Source organism: Danio rerio, chromosome 22, assembly GCF_052040795.2.
Source record: "Danio rerio strain M-AB ecotype USA chromosome 22, GRCz13ab, whole genome shotgun sequence".
In the NCBI taxonomy this organism is placed as follows: Eukaryota; Metazoa; Chordata; class Actinopteri; order Cypriniformes; family Danionidae; genus Danio; species Danio rerio.
The window spans coordinates 40,570,967-40,595,000 of NC_141042.1; the positions used below are offsets into that span (position 1 = coordinate 40,570,967).

Consider the following 24,034-nt stretch of genomic DNA (forward strand, 5'->3'; position numbering starts at 1 on the left):
GATGGTGGTCCTCACTAAGGACGCACTCACGATAGGTATAACTGCCTTGAACTGTGCCAAAGTGCGACATGTTCAAACATGCCATGTACAGTTGAAGTCAGAATTTTTAGCCCTCCTGAATTATTATCCCGCTATATATCTCCCCCCAATTTCTGTGTAACCGAGAGAACATTTCTAAACATAATAGTTTGAACAACTAATTTCTAATAACTGATTTGTTTTTATCTTTGATATGATGACATATGGGGCGAGGCAGTGGCGCAGTAGGCACAGCACGAAGGTCGCTGGGTCGCTGGTTCGAACCTCGGCTCAGTTGGCATTTCTAAGTGGAGTTTGCATGTTCTCCCTGCCTTCGCGTGGGTTTCCTCCGGGTGCTCCGGTTTCCCCCACAGTCCATAGACATGCGGTACAGGTGAATTAAGTAGGCTAAATTGTCCGTAGTGTGTGTGAATGTGTGTGTGGATGTTTCCCAGAGATGGTTTGCGGCTGGAAGGGCATCCGCTGCGTAAAAACTTGCTGGATAAGTTGGCGGTTCATTCCGCTGTGGCGACCCCGGATTAATAAAGGGACTAAGCCGACAAGAAAATGAATGAATAAATGAATGATGACAGTACATAATATTTGACTAGATATTCTTCAAGATACTAGTATTCAGCTTAAAGTAACATTTAAAGGCTAACTAGGTTAATAAGGCAAGTTAGAGTAATTAGGCAAGTCCTTGAATAAGAGATGTGTTTGATTTATTAATAAATCTATCAGAGATGTGTTTAGTCTATCATGGATAAGTGAATACTACAGCTGTAAGCAGTGTGTATCTACACTCGTTTCCTTGGCAATGCTCTTCCCTTTCTCTCTATCTCTCTCTCTTTCTATCCGAGACGCCTGGAGTTCTTGAACCCTGAGCACATTTCCCATCAGCCTTTGTGTTTCAGGACACACAAAAGAGAGCGAAATCAAATCAATCTCTCAAGAGCGGCCTTTACAAATCTGGATTTCTTCTGGGCGGCGAAAAGTATCTTCTCGCAAACACACTGCGGCGGTGTGTATGGATTATGAGGAAGGTGTATTTGATTGACACTGGCGTTTTTTTTTTATTTCATATATCTCTAATCATTGGCCAACCATCATCGCCCGACATCACATCAGCCGTCATTTCTACCGCAGGAACTACTAGCCGGAGCAAATTGCATATTGGCCATTTTGAGGAGTCCCATGCGCTCTTTATTATCAGATGATAGGCTGAAGCACCGGGGTCCCTGAGGGGAAGGACAGAAGCAGCGGACGGGTCAATGAGATCTATATATCCACCGTTACAATGACATCCCTTCTTCAGCTGTGATTAACAATGCACTGTGGGATAGAGCTGAAGATTCTTGCTGGGCACCTATGGGGAAGTTGGCTGAGAGCTGCACAACGCCCCCATCTGGTGGAGAGAAGCACAGCACCAATGGAGAGTTTGAAGGGAAGGCTGTTTCATATGGGCTATTTTAGTTTTCATACTATATTCAACCGAATTGAGAGAGCACACTTAGAAATAAAGGTACAAAATCTTTCACTGCTTTCACACACTCTCGGAAATAAAGGTACGGGAGCTGTCACTGGGGCAGTACCTGTTTAAAGGGTACACATGTGTACCTGAAAGGTCCATAATGGTACCTCAAAGGTACTTTTTAGTCACATTTGGGTACGAATATGCACCTTTTAGGTACCACTGTGGACTATTTGGGAACAAATATGTATCTGTTAAAGAGGTACTGCCTCTGTGACAGCTCCCATACCTTTATTTCTAAGAGTACACTTTTCAAAAGGGACCCTTTTGTACCATACAGGTGGACATTAGTACCTTTAGGGTAGGCCTTTGTAACTTTAAGGTTCATTTTCCTGTTCACATGGTTAAAAAAATGGATATCCTGCCAGTAACTGAATCTGAAACCATTGAGGTAAAACTACTAGGCCACGACTTCCCCTTTAAAACTTGAATTTATTTAGTTAGGAATTATTTTAGAGCAAGACTCTTCATCATTGGTCCCAAAGAATGACTGTCCAGAAAACATACACTGAAAAAATATTTAAAGAGGATTTCTTGGATTTACTCAATTTTTTTTTACATTAAGTAGTTATATTAAGTAGTTATATTATTAGTATTTGGGCCAAATTTAAACAAACAAATTAAGTTGAACATAATTAAACTTAATTTGTTTGTTTGAATTCAACACAAATAAGTTGTTTGCAACAGTTCTGCATGCAACACTTTTCAGTGTATTATCAAACTATCAAGCAAATGTTATGTAAAGTTAAAACCTTGTCATTTCATATTTAACATATTGCCATTCGGCTTCATTAATGCACCACATAAGGTTTTCTGTACAAGCAGATGGAAAATTGTCATTGTTGTAGTTCATTGGTTGTTTACTTTGAATTGTTATTATCTCTACTCTGACAACTTTAGATGTTAATAAGTTTAAGAAAGTCACTTTTATTTCACATTTTTAGTCGAAACTACATTGTCTACTATGTATGCTTGTCTACATACACTTGCCTTTAAAATTATGGTACAAGCTGTCATTCAAAATTTACATTTTTGTTTCTGACAGATCTGTACCAGGTACATATTTATGCCTAAGAAGTAGTAATGTGTACCTTATAGTACCTTTAAGGAACAAAAATGGCATGGAAATGTTAGTTTTGCAACTTGTTATTATTAATATGTACACTGTAAAAAAAAAAAACGTAACTTTGCGGTTTATTTCCGGCAGCTAGGGTGCCGAAAAAAAAAGTAAAATAACAGCCATTAAATTACATGAATTTACAGTAAAATAACAGATATTGAGTTACAGAAATTTACCAGAAATGTAAATTTAAGGAAATTTTCGTAATTTAATATCTGTTATTTTACGGTACATTTTTAAATATATAAAACTAAAGCGTTCAGTTTTTACACTTACAAAGCCCGTCATGTAAATAGCAAATTCGCTATGGCGCGACCCAACTGACTCTTCAAGGTAATGGGAGATGAGACTCTGATTGGTTTATGCTCAAAACACACATAACTCATTAAGAGAATAAGCTCAACCCTGTTAGACCATGCGCCGTGGCGCAGAGCTTTTTTTTCCATCCTTAAAATAGCAAAAGTAAATTCGGACACATGCTTAACGCTATTGCACCATGTGCTTTATGCCCCATTCACATGGTGTTTCAGCATCATTGCATAACAAAGGGCGTGTCTGAAGTTGGGGCTGCTACGACGCAATGATCATAGCAGCGTCAGCCAATGAATAATTATTATGACAAATTAGTCAGCAATCAGCTACTGTCCGAGCTGGTGTATTTGCATACAGCGATCTGATTGGCTGACACTTCCGTCAGCGCTTGAGCTGAAAAGTTGAGCAAGTCCTAACTTCTGCAGCGAGCAACGCCTCTGAAGCAGCGCAGACGGATTCTCAATGCAGTTCGGCAACGCCTAACGTCACCCATGCAAAGTGAATGGGAAGCGTTGACGCTGACATCCCATGCAAATAGGGCGTTAGACTTTGCGCCTAGATGGTTAAAATAGAGCCCACAGTCTTTTAGTAGATTCATTAAACGAGAGACTTGCTTTGTTTACTAATTACGTAGATCTAATTAAATTTGCATTGCAAACATTAAATAAAAGTTTAAAATGTATAATTCCATATTTTATATAATACGTTTTTAGTTATGACAAGCCTAAAATCATTCATTCATTCATTTTCTTGTCGGCTTAGTCCTTTTATTAATCCGGGGTCGCCACAGCAGAATGAACCGCCAACTTATCCAGCAAGTTTTTATGCAGTGGATGCCCTTCCAGCTGCAACCCATCTCTGGAAATAGCCTAAAATCATTCCACAGATTTTTTACAAAATTATCCACACAAATAGCAAATATGACTGCATATTCTGTCTGGCCCTACACATAATTAATAAAGTGATCTTAAATCTTTCATTCATTCATTTTCTTGTTGGCTTAGCCCCTTTATTACTTAGAGGTCGCCACAGCGGAATGAACCGCCAACTCATCCAGCATGTTTTACATGGCGGATGCCCTTCCAGCTGTAATTCAACACCGGGAAACACCCATACACACTCATTCACACACATCCATGCTTAGTAAATATACTTTCTCACATTTTTACTAAATGCTAAATATCATTCCATGATTATGATATTCACTATTGTGTAGATGCATATGATCTGACCTCAAATACTCCACTACATTATTCCTCTCCTTCCATGAAAAAAAAAACGGAATTATCATAAAGTAGTGAGCTCTTAAACTCATTAAAGATGTTTTAAAACGAAAGCATCTCTGTTAATCAGCTTATAGCAAGTCAGTTGTTGCCAAAAGAAAGAGAGAAAGACTTCTTGCGCGACTCTTTCACACAGGAGCTTTTATAATGCTTTCACCGGCATCCACTAATTAGTGTCATTTGAGTCTGGCCTTGTTGTAACCTTACGATTTTTTCGCATCTATAGATTACGAGACTTCATAATGGACGCGAACGCAGCCTCCCGTCACACTCTATCAAGAGGTCTTTCACCAAACACGGCGACAAGACGGAAATTCAAGAGTTTACGGGGCAGAGATCAAAAATAAGTGTGTCGGTTTTGGGAGGTGGTGGTGGAGGGAGAGGGGGGGGGGGGTGAAAATAATTTCACATTCTTTAATTTTCCCAGTAAAATGGACAGCCATTTGGGGTGGAATAATTGTTCGAAGCAAGGATTTTATCATTAATCCAGGAGGGCTGGCGGATCCGGGGTCACGCCGAGGGTTGATTAGGTACGAGGAGCACAAAGCTCTTCTCAGTCGATGCCATTGAAAAGAAGCAAGTCATTTAGATTCAGAATTGGTCCAGGGGCTGCCGAGCTCTCTCCATTACCCACCATTTTCAATTTCGGCCTCACAATAAACATCAGCTTTTTGCCCTGGAAATCAGAGCATTTGGTAATGTAGCGGAGGAGAGATCTGACACAACCTCCAGAAAGGAAAAATCCTTGAGACCGCACTCCTTTTTGACTTCTTCGTGTTCCCCGCCGCTTATTTATTTCTTTATTTATTTTCACGCTTAATAACGAGGTGCGAGAGGCCTTGACGTTTTAATACAGCACCTTTAAATCAAGGAGAAAAATAATAACGTAGATAAAACGAAGATCACTGGAGTATGTTTTAAAAACGAGTGTCACACTTATATAAGTTTGCTTTAAAATTGGTGTAAAAGAAGTTCACTGGAGATGCATTTTAATAAAACCAAGAAGATAAGGTAAGGTAATTAGCAGAAATAAACTACTTCTTGCTCAATGGCTGAAGCTGTCTGTGCTATCTGGGGCTGCTTATTGATCATAAATGTATTGTTTTCACTTCTGCGCCATGGAAACACCAAGATTCATTCAGCAACTGTTTGATATGTGAATATAATTCAGTAAACAGAACGCTAGAACCGTATGAGCACCAGCAAGAGCTTTCATTTGAGCCATAACTTGTACATGTGTCATATGAATAATATGAAAATGAACCAATGTTCAATACCCAGCTCGGGTATCCAAAATACTGTGTATTTAAGTGTAAATAACTTTTGTACAGTAGAATAAAAACCAAAGTGATGCATATGTGCATAAAATACAGATTGTACACTTTCAAACGAAACCACTTACAGGGGTCTGGTGCAATGCTGGCCCTTTAAATCTGAAAGCGAAAGTCGATAACGGACCCGGTACCGGAGTTTAACTGGTTAAAGGTGCACATACATTTATTTTGCCACTAATTTTGCAATTTTTGCATTTTCTCTTTATGTGTATGCGTGTTTCGTGATATAGGTCTTAAATTTAATACTTGATGGTCTTAAAAAGTCCTAAATTTGACATTATGATATCTGCAGAAACCCTGTCAGCACACTTTGTGATCTCAAAGCATAGCTTCCCAGTTTTACCAACTAATGCAAGAAAGAGTAATCAGGAAACCTGTTTGAAAACAATCATTACAGTATAATGTTGCTGAATTTTGCTTCTTTTTTAACAGCGCAACCTATTTATTAGTCTTCGGGGACAAAAATAACACCATAAAATAACAACCTGCAGTGTCTCCATCAGCTCCTTCAGAAAGGCTAGGAAGATTCCAGGTTTTCTGAAGGCTAGGCTATTAGACTAGTCTCTCCCAGCGCTCCTGCGAGGCTCTCCAAATAAACAGTAATAGGCTCGAAGATGCCTTTCTGGGAATTAAGTACATTATGTGAGCCATTCTATAAACAGGATCAAATCAGCGGCCGGATACTCGGAGGCGAAGGAGGGAACTCATTTTCTCCGGCATTTTTCCCTGCTTGAGGATCTGAAGGGAAAAGTGACAGAGAAAAAACTGGGCTTAAATGAATATTATCAGCATGAAAACAAAGTGACTACCTGAACCAAATCCATTTTACACCCGGCACTTCAATAGAGTTCATCCATCAAAAAGAAAGGCTGAGCTGCTCTGTGGAAAATAAGCCTCCACTTCTGGTGGAAATGTGAATAGAGGATCCTGCGGACCACACTCAAACACACACACACACACACACACTTCCCCACTGAAGCTGAGATCAGACCCTGGGAATTACTTTCTTAATGAGAAACTTACAGATAGCAGATTAATAAAAATGAATGCCTTCTTCATAAAAGCACTGCAACTTATTACATGACACTCTTACTTTTTAATATAAAGCAGCGTGTTGGATATATTTGCAAGTAAAAAGAGACACGGTTTCCTTAATATATAGCGAAACGAATTGAAATAATGACTGTACATTTAGTAGGCGCCCTGTATTACGTGCGCATGATTAAATTTTGTATTTGTAATTGGCTTTATGGCATCCAAAAAGGTGGAAATCAATGCTAAATGTTGGATTAAACAAAGTAAATTAGAATTAGAATCTCCTTCTGCTAGCTGTCAGAGCTGATATTGTCAGAATAAAGGTTGCCAGGTCTTCAAATCTAAATCATCCCATTTGTTAATTAAAAATACCCAAAAGCACAGTCAAAACTAAACCAACTGCATTGGGAAGAAGCGGGTCCAATCCATCAAAAATTGTGGCGCAGTGGGTATTGCTGTCGCCTCACAGCAAGAAGGTCACTGGGTCGCTGGTTCGAACCTCGGCTCAGTTGGCGTTTCTGTGTGGAGTTTGCATGTTCTCCCTGCCTTCGCGTGGGTTTCCTTCGGGTGCTCCGGTTTCCCCCACAGTCCAAAGACATGCGGTACAGGTGAATTGGGTAGGCTAAATTGTCTGTAGTGTATGAGTGTGTGTGTGTGGATGTGTGTGTGGATGTTTCCCAGAGATGGATTGTGGCTGGAAGGGCATCCGCTGCGTAAAAACTTGCTGGATAAGTTGGCGGTTCATTCCGCTGTGGCGACCCCGGATTAATAAAGGGACTAAGCCGACAAGAAAATGAATGAATGAATGAATATACACTGGTCCCTCGTTAATCGCGGGAGTTACAGTCTAAAAATAGCCCGCAATAGCCGAAATCCGTAAAGTAGTCCGCTTTATTTTTTACATTTATTATAGATGTTTTAAGGCTGTAAAACCCCTCACTACGGACTGGCGGACACCGCCCTCTCTATTCTGCCGCCCTATGCGTGGATATAACTGAGGACGCGCGGTTGCAGAGAGGGGGAGGGAGGGAGGTGTCGTGGACACTGCGCTCTTTTTTTTCTGCCGCCCTATGTGTGGATATAACTGAGGACGCGCGGGTGCAGAGGCGGGGAGGGAGGTGTCGCGGATGCTGCGCTCTTTATTCTGCCGCCCTATGCGCGGAAATAACTGAGGACGCGCGGATGTCACAGACCTCAATTCTGCCGCCCTATGCGCGGATATAACTAAGGACACGCGGGTGCTGATGGAGGTGACGCTGACGCCACCCTCTCTATTCTATCGTCTATGCGCGAATATATCTGAGGACGCGGGTGGTGAGGGAGGTTTCGCGGACAAAACTGAGGACGCAGATGGTAAGGGAGGTGTCGCAGACGGCCGCCTAGGTCGCCTCTATGGACGCGCCGACCCTATGTGTGGGCAAATGACTTTTTCCCAGGACACCAACAACAGGCACTAGGTCAGTGGTTCCCAACCTGGGGTCCGCGCCCCCCTAAGGGGGGCGCCAGAATTCACAGGGGGGGCGCGGGAGAGGATACGTATTGAGGTAGAAAAAGGCATAAAAGTGCTCCACTATTATAAAGGGCTTTGCAATTAATCAAAAATCCGATTTAAATTTCGGTTTCAAACGATTATAAAAAAGCATTAATCGAGATAAATGATTATTGCATCATATTTCGCCACAGTTGTACACGTGTTGCTCTTAAAAGCGCGAAAGAGCTTATGTGTGTGTGCAGCACGATCACGCAGTCAGAAGCATGCGGCCGGTCAGCATTCACTCTCATTCACACACTGAGACGAGCAGAGGAGCGCAGACATCTAAAGTCATCTTAACGTGAGCGCTTTAATGGTCAAATAGGTGTCAAAACGCGGTGTTTAGTGATTATTTACATTAACCCTCATTTGTGTAATAAACAAACGAGTTGAGGATCAAAAGACGTGAAAGAGAAACCATTAAAGAGACATCGCGCTATAATCCTTCTGCCGCCTGTTTTTATCATTATTAAACAAACATAACGAGAAAACCCTCGCTGCTCTTGACTGAAGGACTGCTGTAGCTAAAGGGTTTTTCTTACAGTGAAGATGATTAAAGCACAGTTTGTTTCATATTTTTATTCTATTGTATTTATTTCTCTTTCCTTTGCAGGGTGGAAAATAACTGTATGCATGCATACAGTTGAAGTCAGAATTATTAGCCCTCTTGAATATTAGCAAACCTTTTCCTGCCCAATTTCTGTTTCATGGAAAGAATATTTTATTAACTTATTTCTGAACATAATAGTTTTGATATCTCATTTCTAATTACTGAGATTTCTTTTTGTCTTTGCTATGATGACAGCACATAATATTTTACTAGATATTTTTTTCAAAATACAAGCATTCAGATTAAAGTGCAGTTCAAAGGCTTAATTAGAGTAATAAGGCAAGTCATTATAACGGTAGTTTATTCTGCAGACAATCAAAAATATATCTTGCTTTATTCTTGTCTTTATTCTAGCTAAAATAAAACAAATAGAAGAAAAAATATTGTAGGAAATACTGTTTAAATTCCTTGCTCTTTTAAACTTAATTTGGGAAATATTTATAAAAAAAATAAATAAATCTCAGGAGCGCTAATAATTTTGACTTTAACTGGCAATCGTTTTGAATAATCGTGATTACAATTATGACCAAAATAATCAAGATTATGATTTTTCCCAAAATCGAGCAGCCCTACTATTATATATGTGTTTTTAAGTACCAAAAAAAATAATCTAACCACATGCTTAAAATTCCAACATAATAGTGAAAATAATTAAAATAAATAACTTTAAATAATTATTTAAATTTTGCTCACTCGCGCAATCTGCTTGTCAACGTGTAGTAAAGGCAAAATCAAAACAAAAATGGCAGACAAACGTAAATGCAGTGATTCTTCAGAGGCGAAGAAAAAGATTAGACAGTATGACAAAGCCTACCTAAATTTTGGTTTTATTGAAGGCCAAGACAAGTTAAAACTGATTAATTAATATTTTCTATACGTATTACTATAAATTAATATTACACAAACACACACACACACACACACACACACACACACACACATATATATATATATATATATATATATATATATATATATATATACAGTACATATGTGTGTGCGTGGGTGTGTATTTATATGGTGGGGGGGCTCCAATGTTTGTATATGTTCATGGGGGGGGGCCCCAAAGAAAAAGGTTGGGAACCACTGCACTAGGTCATAATCACGCCCCTTCAAGAGCAAGTTCCTGATTGGTTAACGCAGAGTGAATGTCTGCTGAAGTTTAGATTTTCCAACTCGAGCACTTCATGCATTAAGCTTGTCAATTGCGCAAAATGGTCAACTTGCGACGCTTCATTCACATTAATCGTGTCATTCGCACCGCCTCATTCACGCGTATCGCACTGCAGCAAGTCTATTCACATCTTTGCATTGACTTAACATGTAAATCACTCGTGCTTGATGCTTCATCGGCATCTGGTGTGAACAAACCATTAGGGCACGACTTCCCCTTTAGATAGATTGTAGGTAGATGACTAGATGATTGTAGGAAGATTGTTTATAGCAAGACTCTTCTACATTGGCCCTGCAGAATGACTGTCCAACAGTATTTTATCAAACACACTTGTTTGTCAATGTTAAGTTAATTGTCATTTCATATTTAACATATTGCCATTCGGCTTCATTAATGCACCACATGAGGTTTTCTGTACAAGCAGACGGAAAATTGTTATCGTTGAGTTGTGATTGCAGCTTTGAAAGTCACTGCTGGATCTACACACACACATACACACACACACACAAACTGACAGTACATATTTAATAGATCCTCCATGTAATGACCAGTTGAGAGTCGCATCAAATGAAGTTAAACACCTCACCTCCAACTTAATGGAAAAGGCATGTTATTTAGGTTCGTATTGATCAAAACAGCTATCAAAAGACGTCAAGCGGTGAATTTGGTCAGAGTGGACGGCGGCGATGAATCAGTTTGGGCACGAAGAGCTAATCAACACTTCAAACTTGCTGCATGCTTGACCTTAAACTGTATCCACTTCCACCTCCAAGCCCACACAATTTGCTGTGAAAAGTTAAACCCCTGAATGGCGTCCTTCGAGAATAGAAGCTAGTCAGTGCTTCCACTCCACTGCCTCCAATTTACCAAAGGTGGTCAACTCTGCAGATAGTGTCACCATCTAAATTATTTGAGCTAGTCGGTTTGGGGAAACACCAAATACCCTTTCCTTTTTCTAGGCCCGAGATATGAAATTAATTATTGGCTTGATTAAGGTGTAGGATGTTAAGGCTGATCTTGGGGGCACTTGGACGCCCCCAACAAAGAGGCGGTGATGGAGAAAGACGTGCACAAGCCATCACGGTCAGGCAATTTCCCAGAGGGAGTTAACCGTGGTCTGTGTTGGGATTTGGACGCATCACAAAGGCAGGCTCCTTTAAATAAGAGCCACTCTACCGTATCCTCCAACAGTCCTGGAGAGAAGATGTTGATTTTTAGCACAGCTTATACACCTCTTGCTTGTGTTATATGACACACATTCCACTTTCCGGATGATGAATAGGGCATTTGAATGCTGTGGCTTTCAAACTTTTTTGGTTCGACTGATGGTCAGAATTGCGCCGATTTGCAGTGAGAGGATTTATATTAACCAGCACAATTTGGCCCTTGAGTTTGACCTGAGTGAGTTATGAATGCATTGATGAGTACATAACAATTACCACATAAAGTCGGAGGGGAAAATTTGAAATTAAACCAACTCATCTCATTTTAATTTGTATGTACTGTTTGAATAGGTGATAACCTAATTCTTTGTAAATACAACCAGGCCAAGTGAAGCTCTGGTGTGAGACATTGTTTCTCCCTCCCCAGATGGGATATTAGGTAGACTTAGACCCCATTCCCACCCTAAACTATGCTTGCAATCCAATGGCCCTTCTTGAAATCCGCTTGTTAAGCTGTGACGTATCGGTGATATATGAAATACTGTTTCCAGGTCCAAGCCGCTAGGCATTTGAATTGAGTACATTTTCGTTTACGCCATCTTTTTTTAAGTCCTATCACACATTAAAGTGAATTTTAAATAAAACCATAGTGTTCACATCAGCCTCTGGATTTGCTGCATCACAGACATTAATATTTTAACAAATTATAAAAGACTAATCACTTTTTGGCCATCTGATATTAGGCATGGATATATATATATATATATATATATATATATATATATATATATATATATATATATACATATATACAGTTTATTTTGATTCAATAAGTTATGCTAAGCTAAGTGCTCCAGCCAGATCTGGAAATCAAATGAATAGATTAAAAAATGGTTTAACTATAGGTCACTTGTTCCCAGTACTGGTTTCTGGAAGGGCATCGGCTGCGTAACACATATGCTGGATAAGTTGAAGGTTCATTCCAATGTGGCAACCTCTGATTAATAAAAGGACTGAAAAAGAAAAAAAAAAGAAAAAAAAGCTGAAAAGAGAATGAATGAATCAATGAACAAACGAATGAATGAATGAATGAATGAATGAATGAATGAATGAATCAATGAATGAATCAATGAACGAACGAACGAATGAATGAATGAATGAATGAATGAATGAATGAATGAATGAATGAATGAATGAATCAATGAATGAATCAATGAACGAACGAACGAATGAATGAATAAATCAATGAATCAATGAATCAATGAATCAATGAACGAACGAATGAATCAATCAATCAATCAATGAATCAATGAACGAATGAATGAATGAATGAATGAATGAATAATTGAATGAATCAATCAATGAATCAATGAATCAATCAATCAATCAATGAACGAACTAATGAATGAATGAATGAATGAATGAATGAATAATTGAATGAACGAATGAATGAATGAATGAATGAATGAACGAATGAATGAATGAATATAGGTCAATTGTAATGTGATCCAAAAAAGTAGAGGACATTTTTAAGGGAATGCAAGCAAATTGCATAAACATGTTGGATCAAACTAATTAATTCAATTTTGATTCAAACCCCATCATGAGAAATTATGTCCCCCGTCCTCAGGAATGAATTCACCCTGAATTGCATCAGTCTCAATGCTTTGTACCCCAACCTTTCTTATGTGCATTCAAACCAATGTCCCTCCTCAAAATAACAATACAACCCTCCGACCAAACATACGATCACTCCCAAAATGATGTGCCTTAGTGTATGTGTACAATGTCCCCATTTTGGCCAAAATCGTGTGCATGAAGTTTCATGATATCTATAACACCAACAAACAAGTTAATCATAATTTCATTCCAAGTGACAATATTAGCTTAATCATAAAACTCAAGTGGTCATCCTTCTAGATTTCCCAGGGAACATAATACTAATCAGTGTTGTTTTGCTGCAGGCAGAATATGAATAAAGACCCAATGAAACCTGCAATCAGCTGTCCGGATAAGCCTGAAAGCTTTTCATACGGCAAGACTACTTTTGACTTTACATCATTACTTGCGAAAGTATGAAGTGATTATAGCTCATTTGCTGCTTTTGCGTAAGTTTCCATCGCTAACTTCCACTGAATTGGCCACTTCCAGTTTACCCTTAAGAAGAGCGGCGAGAGAAAAATGTTTGACACTTTATGAAAACATACATATTTCATGAGAACCTCTAAAAAAGAAGCTGGCAAGCCACAAAAGGACTTCCCTCAATAGAGGTAATGCATACACCAGATGGCCTTTTTTTCTAGGAAAATTGTCTGTAATTGTTTCAATTCTGTCTCAGATTGCTTTGTTTCATTCTGTTTTTTTGCATCCCGCTAGATCCGCATCTGTGTGATACTAACAGGTGTGATGTAAAAGAGACGGAGACATAATGAGGGTGGATTGGAACCCGGCCTACAAAGCGTGTCATTGAGCAAATCAAAAACGAAAATGGGACCATTTTGGGTCCACTTGAGGTAGAGATGATTCTTCATCCTTAGAGACTTGTAAAAGTTCTGTAGAGCGACTAGTTTAAGAATTTGGACACACTGCCAGACCTTTATGGGTTTAGAGAATATTAGAAGAAAGCGAAGGGCAATGAAATCCAGGCCAAAAATACTAGCCGAAAAAATCTGCAGTCTAGCGATTGTCCTCTAGCTTTCCGCTGAGGAGAAGGGCATGGCATTGTGCTAGACTGCTAGCAGTGGAAAATTACATGCCACACGAAGGCTATGCCTTCCAGCATCTTGAGCCGTCGGAGTTTGTGAGAACAACTAAAAGAAAAGTCAAAGTTTGCTTTTAAAGTCAACCAGTCCGCCATGGCACAATCCCAACGGTGGCCGCGGATAACCAGCAGAAGATTAGCTTAGCATCCGAGCGCTGTCTCTGGTACACCATCTATTAACACAAGCTGGTTGAAACTGAGATGTTTCATTTTTTCACGTTTTATCGTGGCCGTGCAGGCCAGCCAGCACCATTTCTTTCAGGGAAGTTCTTGCAGACAATCTCAAGCCTCCGCAAATCTTTGCTGTCACAGTCCCAAGATGGGCGGCAAAAAAAATCAGGATATTTCCAATCTTGGCTTGATGGGCCGCACGGAATTAAAAAAAAGGCAATTACAGAAAGACGAAATCTTGTGTTTCCTATATAAATACGTACCGAGGGGGAAGCAGATTACGGGAAATCCGAACTGCTGGTGAATTCGCTGGTCCCTGAATGATAGAAGTTGTTATTACTGAATGTAAACACTGCCAAGCTGATGATATTGTGGTAAAACACATCCCGCATAAAACATCTCCGGACTTGTTCAATTACCCAAAGCACATTAATAACCTCGTGAACAGCAGTCAAGATTTTTTGCTTCTAATCTTCTTTGGACAATACGGCAAGAAGAGGGGGAAACGACTTTGAGTAAAGCCAAAATGAGGCCGTTAATGAGCATTAGCCACTTTCAAGAGTTCGAGTGACGACGCAGAGACGTCTAATCACAGTAAATAAGATAAGCGCAGACATATCATAGACAACAGACGTGCTGGACCGCCACCAAACCGCAGTCTTACACAGCCAGCCGCTGACGCGTTATCAACATCATATCCAATTAAAAACAGCCACAAAAGCGGCTCTCTCAAACTCAAGAGTAAACTAACCGAAAGACTGCCAACAGAAGTTATGCTATCAGCGATTCCTGTCACATGTGAAGCCTTAATGCATCATTAGTGATTATATAACTGCAATATTTAATAACATTTGAGGTTTAACAATAGCCAAGCGAGATGGTTCACACTCATTTAGCCTTCATTCTTTCGTTTTCTCCGCTCATGCTTCGCATACTGTGCTAAATACTTTATTTAGAGCAGGAACTCCACGTTTTCATTATTCATAAGCGCTGTCTCTCTGATCCAGGTTACAGTAACCATCTGCTGTGGCAGATTAAAGCTACCAAACCTGTCATTATCTAGCCTCCAGCACAGACACGTTCATTTCTGTGCCGTTTCGGAGTGTGGACGCGTCAGAGATATTCCTGCTCCCCACCTCGACATATCAACCTGGAAGACCATTAAAGCCTAACCATGTGAATGCCTCCTATTCACAGCAAACTCATTGTTCAGGGCAAGGTAAGTGGGGAAACCTTTAGACTGTAATCACCGCCGGAGCTGATTTCCAAACGCAGAAGACGGAGAAATTGGAAAAGCGAATGTTGAGGTACTCAGCTCCCGTGGCTTGTAAGATAGGCTGTGCACAGGAGCACGTCTAATTCTCTCGCCCTCTTTTTGACGCCAAATTAGAGAGCCGTGCCAAGAAAAATATGGCAAGCCATTGAGGTTTGGGGATGCATGCGTGCAATCACAACATACAGTAGAGTCTGCGACGCCTGCTCGAGTCACTGAAACCAACAAATCAAAGCATTTCAGAAGACTCGATGCCAATTTAGATCAGCCGTTTAGCAGATAATGAGCGAATGCTGCTTTTCCTTATAGAATCATGTTCGGCTACTAAGAAGATATACATAATACGCTGAAATAAAAGTTAAAATCTGGGCATTATGTGTGTTCCCATGCCAAAAACGTCATTAGCAAATTTACTACACATAAAAACTGAACTACGCTTCATCACACGTCACGTTATTTTCATCTAAATTTAATTTAATTTTACTTTTATTTCATTGATATTAATTCCTAGCTATTTATTTTAGGTTAAATACAGTATCTGTGTGTTCTGAACTTATAAAGTATATATTATTAAACACTGTGTTGTTAGATCTAACTAAAATAAACTATTTTATCCACTGATTGTCATTTAGCAACCTGTTAAAATAATGTGAAACAGACTGTTTTACACAGCATTTGCACTGTAAAATATGATCAATTAGTCATGACGGCATGTTTTAGGTCATTGTAACCTATTAAACTAAGTTAATCATGTTCTAGCTTAATTTTATAAGTTACACAAGCTGTTTTAAGCCAGTTTAACGTAATATACGCTCAGTGGACTCGTAAGGTTAACTTGATTCAGCTTAACAATGTAAGGCATATAGGGGTTTTTTACAGTAGTATAGGATTGTGTAATTAGCTTAACAGCATGCTAACAGTTAGTTTAATTAAAGAAGACCATTTTAGTCGTCATTTGTATTACAGTATTGTTTTTATTTCAGCAGTATGCTGAAATTAGATTTAGTTTAATTAATGTTGCCACTTAAGCCAATTTTGGTTTTGTAGTATTCATCTCAGCAACTAAGAAGATATACATAATACGCTAAACTAAAAGTTAAAATCTGGGCATTATGTGTGTTCCCATGCCAAAAATGTCATTAGCAAATTTACTACACATAAAAAATGAACTACGCTTCATCACACGTCACGTTATTTTCATCTAAATTTTATTTAATTTTACTTTTATTTCATTGATATTAATTCCTTAGCTTTTTATTTTAGGATAAATACAGTATCTGTGTGTTTTGAACTTATAAAGTATATATTATTGAACACTGTGTTGTTAGATCTAACTAAAATAAACCATTTTATCCACTGATTGTCATTTAGCAACCTGTTAAAATAATGTAAAACTGTAAAAACACTGCAACAAATATGATCAATTAGTCATGACGGCATGTTTTAGGCCATTGTAACCTATTAAACTAAGTTAATCATGTTCTAGCTTAATTTTATAAGTTACACAAGCTGTTTAAGGTCAGTTTAACGTAATATAAGCTCAGTGGACTCGTAAGGTTAACTTGATTCAGCTTAACAATTTAAGTCAACTAGGGTTTTTTTTACAGTAGGATTGTGTAATTAGCTTAACAGCATGCTAACAGTTTAATTGAAGGAGACCATTTTAGCCGTCATTTGAATTACAGTATTGTTTTTATTTTAGCAGTATGCTGAAATTAGATTTAGTTTAATTAATGTTAAGCCAATACGCTAAACTAAAAGTTAAAATCTGGGCATTATGTGTGTTCCCATGCCAAAAATGTCATTAGCAAATTTACTACACATGAAAAATGAACTACGCTTCATCACACGTCATGTTATTTTCATCTAAATTTAATTTAACTTGAATTAGCCACTAAACTGCCAAAATGTAAAATACTTGCGTTTTCTCGTGAGATCAGGCTGGAAGAGACTTTCAACCAGCACTCTTTCTGAAGTTTCTGAAGACAATCACCAACTACACCTTTAAAGGGGCTCATAATTTTTCTCCTAAAATGGTGTTTAAAATATTTAAAACTGCTTTTATTCTAGCCGAAATAAAACCAATAAGACTTTCTCCAGAAGATAAAATATTATCAGATATACTGTGAAAGTTTCTTTGCTCTGTTAAACATCATTTGGGAAATATTTAAATAAGAATGTCAAAGGGGGGGGGGGGGAATAACTCTGACTTAAACTGCAAAGTGACCCAGTCAATAAAACTCATTCAGCCTCTGATATGGAGATCTTTTTCGGATGGGGGGAGGGGGGGGGTCGCACAAACATTTGCATTGTCTGAATTACACCGGTCTGTTTGACGGCAGCTAATATGACCAACCTGCCTGCTTTCACAAAGCCCGAGCCAAACATCGATGATAAATAACACGCCGCGCTTCACGGCCTTGACCTACATCAATTAATTACTCGCGTTGTTCATAACCGTCAAATTAGATTAGCGCTATCATGACTAGCGCAGCACTGAATCATATATCATATCACTCCTCGAGGAAGACGGATCCCCAAACTTGCTGCTGACATTAGTGTACATCTTCCTCTTTTAACACAAGCAAAAATTGTTTTGTGGTGTTTCTCAGGTGATAAATTATGCTAATCCTTGAGGGCCACTGGGGCGGAAATGAATAAAGTGCGAGCGAAGGCGAGATTAGCATATTCCCTAAATCCATTTACAGAGTGCCAGTGTTTTGGAGCAGGGCTTGCATTTCATCAGCTATTATTCCATCATTGATGCTTCATTTCACCAACCCCCACCTGCGCAGCAACCCTGACGCTTCACCAAACCACGTTTACTGACGCTCATTTGACCAGTATTTGAGTCGGATTAGCATGTAACCTGAGGAGGGCCATTATGGAGCATCACATCAGCGCTGACAATCAACGGGGAAACAAATTAAAGCTCAAACGTTTATTCTAGGTGTAATTGTGAGCGCTGATTAATCAAATGGATTACTGTAGAATTATATTGGGAACAGACGAAGAGTTGGGAACACTTTATTATAAGGTTGTATTAGTTAATGCATTTACTAACATGAACAAACAATAAACAATCATTTATTACAGTATTTGTTCATGTTAGTAAATGAAAATACACTGTAAATCTTAATGTAAAGTGTGACCAAAGAGTCGAAGGAAAATCAATGTGAATAACATGAAAGTGAAACGGGCCCAGTGGTGAACCCTGAGGTATGCTCTTTTGTAAAGTAATCCGATCAGATTTGTTTGCCTTTGCTGTCCGTTGTGAAAATAGGAATTAAATCACACATAAGCACTTCAGGATAAAACATAAGGGCCATTATGGAGCATCACGTCAGCGCTGAAAATCAATCCTAAAACTAACTAAAGCTCAAACGTTTATTCTAGATGTAATTGTGAGCGCTGATTAATCAAATGGACTACAGTACAGGGAACAGACGAAGAGTTGGGAACACTTTATAATATTTTTGTATTAGTTTTACTAACATCAACAAACAATGAACAATCATTTATTACAGTATTTGTTAATGTTAGTAAATGAAAATACACTGTAAACAAATCTGTAATTTAATGGTTTATTTACGGCAGAAAGGGCGCCAGAAAAAAAACGTAAAGACCGTTAAATTACATTATTATCAATCTTTTAGTTTTATGAATACTGCGTTACGAATATGAGTTTTCAGGATGTGGCTACTTTTACTTTCTATAGCCTACATTAAAGGTATAATTAAAATGCAATAATTAGCCTAGCTTTTTTCTTTTTTTTTTCGTTTGTATTATAAATGTTTCATTTAGGTATTTTCAATTTTCACTTTTTATTTATGCATTATTATTGTTGACGAGGATTCAATCTCATAGACGGATTTAAACATTCTGAAATGTAGATTTGCTCAAAGTATCCCTTATTAATTATTAAAATATTCCTTTTGAAAAATCTCATTCTGGTTATTATTATTTGAAAGAAAATGACATATAATTGTATCTTTAATTATAATTAATTCTATAATTTATAATTTAATTTAATTACACCAATCATGAAAGCTACATTTCATATGCAAGTTTAAATGTATCATTTTCAAACAAAAAGCCTAAATATTTTTGGTCATGATGCATTATTGACAAAATCAGACATTTAATCAGTGATTTTCATTTATCTAACATGTTGTTAAATGCAAACTAAATTCTTATTGGTAGCTTTTTAAAATGAGGGATGATAATTAACAACCTTATCAAACAAAATCATAATAGTAACATATAAGTATATATATATATATATATATATATATATATATATATATATATATATATATATATATATATATAATTATACAAGAAACATGAAAGTTACATTTCATATACTAGTTTAATTGAATAAACAATTAGTAAACACAAGTACATCTTATTGAACATCATTTATTTTCACCGCCAATTTCAGTTTCTCAACAGTTTGACGCATTTTGGAAACAGGAGATGAGCCCCTGGTCATTTGCGCCACCTGGCTTGAGAAACCTGCTCTCAAAGACTTACTTTTAGTCATTATTTGGGTAGCGCACATATTCTGAATGCCTTCGGCAGAATTCAAATGAGCCATTTTTATCGAGATTAATCTAGATTCTTTACTATTCTATAACTGTCATAATAGTTATAATAACTCATTTCTAATAACTAATTTATTTTATCTTGGCCAAGATGACAGTAAATAATATTAGACTAGATATACTTCAAGACACTTCTATACAGCTTAAAGTGACATTAAATGGCTTCACTAGGTTAATTAGGGTAACTAGGCAGGTTAGGGTAATTAGGCAAGTTATTGTATAACGATGGTTTGTTTTGTAGACTATCGAAAAAAAAAATATGGCTTAAAGCTTATGTATATATGTATATATGTATATATGTATATATGTATATATATATATATATATAAATGATGTTGAACAAATTGAGGAATAATGCACAGTATTTCCTATAATATTTTTTCTTCTGAGAAAGTCTTATTTGTTTTATTTCGGCTTGAATAAAAGCAGTTCTTAATTGTTTTTTAAAGCCCGTTTTAGGCCAATATTATTAGCCCCCTTAAGCAATATTTGATATTTTATTTAATATTTGATTGGGATTGTCTCCAGAACAAACCACAGTTATACAATAGCTATCCTACTTACCCTAACTCTAACCTAGTTAATATTTAAATGTCACTTTAAGCTGCATAGTGTGTCTAGTCAAATATTAATTACTGTCATCATGGCAAGGATAAAATAAATCGATTATTAGAAATGAGTTGCCAAAACTATTATGTTTATTAATGTGTTTTTAAAAAAATCTCTGCTAAACACAAATTTAGAACAACAAAATATACAAGAGGGCTAACAGTTCTGACTTCAACTGTACAGTATTTAATATCGTTTTACATTTGCTGCAAAAATCACACGTTTCCCCAACAACAAATGTGTTATTAAATGCAAATTAACCTCTCATTCTTACCTAAAAGCATAACTTATTTTGAGAACATGGTGTAAGATTCAAATGCGTATGTTTATACGGTCGCAGCGTCCCTCTGATGACCGAAACGCTCCAACACTCGCCGCTCGAAAAAAAAAGAAAAAAACAGATTGAAAAAGTACCATTCTCTGCCGCAGCGAGGCTTAAAAGTGGGATATTCTTACTGGGAGCAAGAGGCCTTGTGCGATTCGGCAGTCAAAACTAATCAGCCGGGTCCCCGCTCGCCGGCGGCCCACAGCCAGAGAAAACATATTTCCATTTTAACGCCTTGAGATGATCAAAGCATCAGCTTAATATAATCAGCTCAAAGCCCATTTACCACCAGCCCCACCGCTGCGTCTGGGGAGCTTCTCTTCCCCCGGCCTATCTATTCGGAAACAGGTGCTATAATAGTAAATTAATTAGACGGAGGCGATGCACCTTGTTCTTTGTGGGCGACGGCCTCTTGTGGGTCACAGCCTCCAGGAAAATGCCATCTGGGCTTGAATCCCCCTCTGGGAAAAAGGGAGAAGAGGGGGGTGTAGTTGACCGTGGCACTTTTTACATAACAATTAACCCTATTAGCCTCTCGCTCGATGTGTACTGCGCTCCGCTTTTTTCAGTGCTTACCAAGGGATGAACACCTCGATGCAACAACACATTGTGACTTACGACTCGTCACATACTGATGGACCCCTTAGAGTCACATTAAACTCAAAAACCCGACTGAAGACGTGTTATGGTAGCTTTGGCTGAAAAATGCTAGTGGCTCTTGTGTGTCTCGTGACCGACTCCATCATGCTAATGTGCGGGAGCATCTTAATAAATGAGAAATTAATAGTTTTCAGAGAATAAAACCTTATGATTGAATGCAACATGATTTAAATGACAAGTTCACCCAAAATTGAAGCTATTTCAGGATGCTTTTAGCTTCTCAAGATGTTCAAAGTTCAGAAAAGGAACAAAAACTATTGAAAGCATTGGTCATTTTACAGTTTTTGATGCACGAAAGTGTTCTTGGAGCTTCGTATGATTACAGTTGAACCTCTAAAGCCACATGGACTGTACTTTTGAGGATGTCTTGGCTCCTTTTCTGGACTTCTGGACTAATCTATCTTATTTGTGTCAACAAACTTAAATCATCACAAAGGGATGAGCACCTCGGTGCAACGCCATCCACAACAACACATTTTCACTAACAACTCCCCCTTGGGTCACATTAAACTCAAAAATCCCTGACTAAAGACGTGTTATGTTGGCTTTGGCTGTAAAATCATGACCGACTACATCATGCTAATGTGCGGGAGCGTTTTTTTTAAGGAGAAATTAATAGTTTTCAGAGAATAAAACCTTATGATTTACTGCAACATGACTTAAGTGACGAGTTTAATAAAAAAATGGAGCTATTTTAGGATGTTTTTAGCTTCTCAAGATGTTCAAAGTCCAGAAAAGGAACAAAAACTATTGAAAGCATTGGTCATTTTACAGTTTTCGGTGCACGAAAGTGTTCTTGAAGCTTCGTATGATCACAGTTGAACCTCTAAAGCCACATGGACTGTACTTTTGAGGATGTCTTGGATGCTTTTCTGGACTTTGAGCATCTTTGGATTGTTTCTGCATAAGGAAGCTTTCAGATTTTGTCTAATCTATCGTATTTGTGTCAACAAACTTAAATCATCACAAAGGGATGAGCACCTCGATGCAACGCCATCCACAACAACACATTTTCACTAACAACTCCCCCTTAAGTCACATTAAACTCAAAAATCCCTGACTGAAGACGTGTTATGGTAGCTTTGGCTGTAAAATCATGACCGACTCCATCATGCTAATTTGTGGGAACATCTTTATGAATGAGAAATTAATAGTTTTCAGAGAATAAAACCTTATGATTGAATGCAACTTGACTTAAATGACAAGTTCACCCAAAAATGAAGCTATTTCAGGATGTGTTTAGCTTCTCAAGATGTTCAAAGTCCAGAAAAGGAACAAAAACTATTGAAAGCATTGGTCATTTTACAGTTTTTGGTGCACGAAAGTGTTCTTGAAGCTTCGTATGATCACAGTTGAACCTCTAAAGCCACATGCACTGTACTTTTGAGGATGTCTTGGCTCCTTTTCTGGACTTCTGGACTAATCTATCTTATTTGTGTCAACAAGCCTAAATCATCACAAAGGGATGAGCACCTCGGTGCAACGCCATCCACAACAACACATTTTCACTAACAACTCCCCCTTAAGTCACATTAAACTCAAAAATCCCTGACTGAAGACGTGTTATGGTAGCTTTGGCTGTAAAATCATGACCGACTACATCATGCTAATGTGCGGGAGCGTTTTTTTTAAGGAGAAATTGATAGTTTTCAGAGAATAAAACCTTATGATTTACTGCAACATGACTTAAATGACGAGTTTAATAAAAAAATGGAGCTATTTCAGGATGCTTTTAGCTTCTCAAGATGTTCAAAGTTCAGAAAAGGAACAAAAACTATTGAAAGCATTGGTCATTTTACAGTTTTTGGTGCACGAAAGTGTTCTTGGAGCTTCGTATGATCACAGTTGAACCTCTAAAGCCACATGGACTGTACTTTTGAGGATGTCTTGGATGCTTTTCAGGACGTTGAGCGTCTTTGGATCGTTTCTGCATAAGGAAGCTTTCAGATTTTATCTAATCTATGGCAATTTGTGTCAACAAACTTAAATCATCACAAAGGGAGGAGCACCTCGATGCAACGTCATCCACAACAACACATTTTCACTAACAACTCCCCCTTAAGTCACATTAAACTCAAAAATCCCTGACTGAAGACGTGTTATGGTAGCTTTGGCTGTAAAATCATGACTGACTCCCTCATGCTAATGTGCCAGAGCGTCTTTTTGAATAAGAAATTAATAGTTTTCAGAGAATGAAACCTAATGCAACATGATTTAAATGAAGAGCTCACCCATAAATGAAGCTATTTCAGGATGCTTTTAGCTTCTCAAGATGTTCAAAGTCCAGAAAAGGAACAAAAACTATTGAAAGCATTGGTCATTTTACAGTTTTTGGTGCACGAAAGTGTTCTTGGAGCTTCGTATGATCACAGTTGAACCTCTAAAGCCACATGGACTGTACTTTTGAGGATGTCTTGGATGCTTTTCTGGACTTTGAGCATCTTTGGATCGTTTCTGCATAAGGAAGCTTTCAGATTTTGTCTAATCTATCGTATTTGTGTCAACAAACTTAAATCA

At 38.0% G+C, this 24,034-nt stretch overlaps 2 long non-coding RNA genes across 9 annotated transcripts in view; one reads left to right on the forward strand and one right to left on the reverse strand.

Moving 5' to 3' along the window:
• Nucleotides 1-24,034, reverse strand: part of sox2ot (SOX2 overlapping transcript) — a 259,952-nt gene that overhangs the window by 177,705 nt on the left and 58,213 nt on the right. The window lies entirely within an intron of this gene.
• LOC147831687 (uncharacterized) lies at nucleotides 1,101-4,941 on the forward strand. The gene is made up of 3 exons (XR_015522478.1): nucleotides 1,101-1,606; nucleotides 2,648-3,742; nucleotides 3,986-4,941. It is a non-coding gene; the product is annotated as an uncharacterized LOC147831687 (long non-coding RNA).